Here is a 5995-nt window from a genome sequence, read left to right as displayed (position 1 = left end):
GTTAGTTTTTCTCTAAACTCCACATTAAGTGGATATTAAATGTAAACAATGCAGCATTATCAGGACTGTAGTTCCCACTATGGCCACCAGAGGGCGGAAATTCCCCGCTCTGAATATAGATTCCTTCAGTGGTTCTTGGTTTGGTGTAGCGCCCCCACAGGCCAGGAGGGGAACAGTAGAACCAGGTCGACCGGACCATCGGGTCTTTAATGTCACAAAGTTCTGACGTTCCTGAACTGGAACAAACATCCAGAGTGAAAAATAATGGAAACATGATGAATCAGTTTATCTTGTTCATAAACATGTCAGGATTTTTCACTCTAACTCTTTTATTGATATGAATATTTAAGAAATTAACTTTTCATTCTGAACCAGAGACTCGTTTTGTTTGATGAAGCGACTAAAAATAACTTTTCCCAGATTTCTGTCAGTTTTTCTGCTCTCCAGCCTCCTGCTGTTCGCTCTGTTCTCTCATTTTTATTTTCTGTCCGTTCTTCCATGTTTCCATCCTGTCGTGACGACATGTTTTCCAAGTTGCTTTGTATAAGCAGCCTTACCCAGAATCCCGCTGGGCGTCAGCGGGGGTCACACAGCGTTGAGCTAACGGGCTAATCATGGAGGGCGAGGTGACTCGGTTCGGGTGAGCGTTTCTGCGTTTGACCGACAGTCGCCCGCTGAGTCTCCGCTCATCGATTAGTCCGGACTGACGGGCACGGCGCCTCCAGCCGGGCGTCTGATTGGCCGGCCGAGGCGAGGCGTCTGATTGGCCGGTCCTCTATGGACCTCGGCTGGACGCGCAGCCTCCCGTCGACAACGCTCGGACTTGACCTTTGAACCCATTAAGGGAACGTTTCACACATATTAAAGTGTTTATTATGAGGAGAGGCAGAGTGACAGCCGGAGATAAACCGGATTTTTTCTGCGTCCCAGAGTTTAAATTTCAGATCAGCAGCTCAGCCAGAAACATTTCACCTGATGGGTTTATTTTCTGACTCATTTCATCAAAGGACATGAACATCCAGGATATTTCAGATCTGTTTACCAACGATGATGCATTCACTGAACCTCAGGAAATTTCTCACTAACAGTTTAAATTATATTTTAAAATAGGTTTTTAAAAAAAGTATTTATGGCATCCCAGTGTGGCAAATTGTGCAGCTCAATCTCAGCTCTATGAACACGGAGGTCAGATTAAAGATTATTTAGAAAATGAAAAAATCAAGCAAATAAATTTAATGTTTTTTGTGCAAGAAATGGATTTTATTCATCAAACAGCAAAAAAAGGATTTTGCCACATTAAAAGGAAGAAAATGATTTGTTTTGGGCTCAAATTAATAATCATCAGTTACAAAAACAGGATCTTCCAAAATGTTTTCATAAATTCGGTAAAAGCTCATTTGGATGCAGCAAAAACGACTTTTCAGTAAAAGTCTCTGAATAAACACAGTTCTTATGATAAAATCTTAATTGTAAAAAGATGAAAATATTTTGTGCTTTACAAGAAAAATTATGTCAGTAATAATTTTACACAAATTAAAATTCATCTGCATCAACCACAGTACCATTCTTAATTCACAGTTGGGGGCCACAAAAAAATCAGCCCAAGGGCCACAAATGGCCCAAAAGCTGCACTTTAGCATTTTAGCTACTTTAGCATCCAGCTTGTAGATGCACAACCTAAATGCTAAATTAGCCAGGATGCTACAGTTAGCTTAAATGTTGTCAGTAGCATATTGAATTTACTTTACATAAAATAATGATATAAACATCTAAACATTCCTCGCTGGCTGACCCTCCTTATCGAGGTAGAAATGAGGTTAATAAAAAATTCTTAAACTTAAATTACTTTTCAACATCCACTTGCTAAAGTCATGCTTTCGTACCAAGTGCATCTTCTTTCCTGGTGCCCCCATGCTGGAGTCCACTTCCTACTTTAACCTTTCAAAATAAGAGTTGTAATAACAAGAAATATGAATAATACAAAATAAAACATGCAAACTAAAACTATGGCAGTAAAACTGAATGCATATTAATATTTGGTGTTTATACACAACCCAGTGTTGTGTAGTTTTGTTAAATCTGCTAGTTTTACATGTGAACGTTTGAATTTCTGTTTCTTATAACAGAAGAAAAACTGGAACCGTATTGTTGATGATGTCCAGCAGGTCGGTGCAGACGGAGTAACGATCCGCTCCTCCGGTCTGACTCACTGGCAGCCTGAACCAATCAGCTGCCAGAACAGGAGGCTGCCATTTCCCGCAGTAACAGGGCGGGACGGGCGTGAAGCTCGACGTGTCCTCTGCGGTTATCTTCCCCACACGGCTGCAGGCAGATCCAGGACGTTGCTAGGAAACCAGAGATGTCACCATGGTTACCAGGTGAAACGACGGGTGTTTTCTCCCGTTGGAGTTTAAAGTTCCTGCAGCTCTAAGGGATGTTGGGGGGCATATGTGAAAGAAAATGGAGTCCACAAAAAACATGAAAGTTCCCAGAATTCACTGATGTTGGCGAGAAGGAAAAGCTGTTGTGTTTCGGCGGTGCGCTCGCTTCCGCTAATCCGCTAATGCGCCACTAGCAGAGCTAATTTTTAATTAGCTCTGCTAATTAAGTTTGCAAAAAGTTTGTGTTTTTGCAAACTTTGAAAATGTTTAGCACACTTAGCTTACCCTAAATGTTTTTTTTCTGTATTAATTTTAAAGCTCTGAGCTAAAAATGAGCGTTGCTAATAATAGGGGATCTAAGTTTTAGCTTAACATTTTAGCTAACTTTGAAAACATTTACCTCAGTTAGCTTCCTCTCAATAGATTCACTGGATAAATTATAAAACACTAAGCTAAAAATGAGCTCTGCTAATTTTTAGTGTTGCAAATTTGCTTTGATTACATTTAGCTCACCTAGCTTCCACTCAATAGATTTTATAGGATAAATTATATAGCGCTAAGCTAAAAATGAGCTCCTCTAGTAATAGCAAAGCTAATTTTCACTTTAGTGCTTTTGCTAAATTTAAAAATACTTAGCGCAATTAGCCTCTACACAAGTTTATTTTTAATTTACTTGGATGTTTTGGAAGTTTTCAGTTGAATAAAATCTGACATCTATGTTGAAGTTTTAGTTATCAACTATTAGATATTCTTCAAGTAGTTTGGTATTTATATTAGTGCTCTTATTTTGACATTTGCTTTGCAGCAGTTCCATTTCTTTTCTTCATGTTCTCTCAAGTATTTTACAAAACACTTTTTGTATTTTATAAAATATCATATTAGCAAAAAAATAAGAAGAAAAAAAAAAATAAAACTCAGCAACTATAAAACTAAAACTGTGAGTCAAATGTCTTACAAAGAATCACAAACTGTAATCACAAGTCTCAACATATTTTTGCAAAGTATAATATTGGAATCAGGTTTCAGCTCTAATGTTTATAACTTCAGAGTTAGCATAGCTACATTTTCAGCTAGCAGTGCCAACATTTACAAAAATGTTTCTCTTGTCCATAAAAACTAAATCTTGGCGCAGCCGATGAATACATCTTATGGTAAAATCAGGATCCAGCAGAATCTTTGACGTTAAGATTTATTTTTTTTGATTCAGAAAAAGCTTTAAAATCTGAACATTTGCCTGATTTGCGCCAAACCTTTCGGGGGAAGATCTGAGGAAGCAGCAGGATGGATGTACGCTGTGATGGATTCTTCAGTTTGTTGTTTCCAGATAGAAGCTGATGAATGGTTTAAACACAGCTCACAGCTCACAGCGCAGTAAAACAAACAGCAGAGGTTTGATTAGTGTTTGCTGTAGCAGCAGGAACAGGAACATTACTGAAGCTCCCACAGATTTACCACATTAAAGAAGATTACAGCCTCCACTGCGGGATGAGTTCAGGGCAGGCTGGGAAAAAAGAAACACGCAGAGATTTTCAAGTAAAGCCAACAACTTCAGGCAGAAGAAGCCTTCCAGGTCCAGAAGACTCACCGGGCCGACTCACCTGGCCGAGCCCCACTGCAGAAACACGTCACGATGTTTCAGCTTTGGTTTCGTAAGGAAAGAGGAACGGCTGTTAGGAGGTCATGAGGAATAACTGAGGTCAGAAGAGCATCGTGGGACGGTGGGACGGTGGGACGGACCGGAACCGAGGAGAAGGAGTTCAAGGTTCTGGTCCAACAGATATGCATTTCATCTGTGTTCTGATGTCACCTCCCGTTTTAATGACCTTGTTCATCCAACACCTAACATGCCGGTCTCTGTAGAGGAGAGGTCAGAGGTCACACAGGTTCGTTTCCACATAAAAACAAACCAATAAAATTCTGACCAAACACAAAATCACTTTTCAGTCAAAACTGGTTGTGACAAAAAGGGTCTGAGAACACAACGTTGTGATCTTCATGGGCTCTCTAATGTTTTTAACCAAAGAGGTCAGTTGTTATGCAGATGACGCCTGAATCTACAATTATGACCTGATAATCTTAACTCATGTCAACGTCATGTTTGATAATAATGAATAGTTTCTACTTATGGACATGTTAATGGTTCGTCATTCATTCCCACCAGCCCAGTTCGGCTTCGGGTTCGGTTGATGAGATGTGAACGCTAATCGAACTCCGGTCCGCCGACAAACCTCGGTCTGGGTTCAGTTGAAGTGAACTCTGGTTCGGTTTGAATGCAAATGAACCAAGTTCATTTGCAAAGCGGACCTGAGACCGCTCCAAAAGCAGGAAGTGAACTACAGCACAGGGCATTCTGGGTAAATAAAAGCAAACCAAACATGCTAGCCTAGCGCTATCAGCAGAAATGGCTCCTGGTCTTCAGCCAAAGACTAAAGAGAAATCCTCCAACCGCTAAAATCTGACGCCTCCATCTTGTTTCCATCTGGTGAAACAGGAAGTTGCTCTCAGTGTCTTCAGAGGTTTTTGTGTCGTTTCCTTCAGTGGTTCTTGGTGCAGCGCCCCCACAGGCCAGGAGGGGAACAGGTTGGTTTGACTCAGAGAACCACAGCAGCTGGAGGTGGAGCAGATGATGAGGTTCTATTTCCAGTAGAACCGGGTCGACCGGACCATCAGGAGGAGAAAACTTCGTTAGATGTTTTTTCAGGAATAATGAGACAAATTAACACCTGGAACTTCAAGTGGATTTTAAGAGAAAACCATGAAGCTAATTAGATGAAACGAGTTGTTGTTACAGACAGGAAGTAAAGGCTCAGCGATTGTTCCAGGTTTTTCCTTCGTCTGTCCTACAAACACGAGCAGCTCAGACAGGGAGCTCAGATATTTGTGTGGAGGAGGATTTAATCAGGAGAAACAATAAGTGTCTGCAGCATTTAATAAGCGTTCAGCTGAGTGTTTGTGCTATCAGCGAGTTAATGACAAACCCTGCAGGCATCGGGACCATTACAGGCCGGCGTGGCCAGCGGCTCGCTGTGATGGACCCCCCAACTGGGAACCAGGAGGAAGAGGGGGGAACTAATGACTAAAAGCAGAATTCTACGCTTCACCGAACGCATTGACATTTATCACTGGCTCCTCAAACCGTTGAAGCCTCAAATGGGCGAAAAATTTGATCATCTCTGCAGGAAGAGTCAAAAATCCTCCTTAATGCTGCATGAGTTCAGTTTGACTGGTTTGGTACCGACGGCTTCAGACGGCACCCCAGTTACAGAAAACCGAGTTTAAACTCAGCTCTGATTTATTCACTACACTGAAAACCATCAGGACTCTAAAATTCTGCATTAAATGAGGAGCCACTTGCTCTCAGATCTGCCACACTATTCAGATTCTCTAAAACTCCCTGGTGCTCCAGATGTTTCTGGACTTTCCAGAAGCTCTAAGACACTTATGATAAAAAACATCTGGAGGTTGTGAACGTTTGAGAATCCAGTCACTCGGTTTTGCTCCTGACGCTTCAGCTGAAAACATTCCTGGATGTTCTAGTTCTAGATTCATCCAGGCGCCTCAGATTCTTCGGGAGGACATTAGTTGTGTTTCCATCAAAGTTGCATTAAAAAGGT

Source organism: Xiphophorus hellerii, chromosome 18 (assembly GCF_003331165.1).
Source record: "Xiphophorus hellerii strain 12219 chromosome 18, Xiphophorus_hellerii-4.1, whole genome shotgun sequence".
In the NCBI taxonomy this organism is placed as follows: Eukaryota; Metazoa; Chordata; class Actinopteri; order Cyprinodontiformes; family Poeciliidae; genus Xiphophorus; species Xiphophorus hellerii.
Note: the sequence above shows the minus strand (reverse complement) of the source record.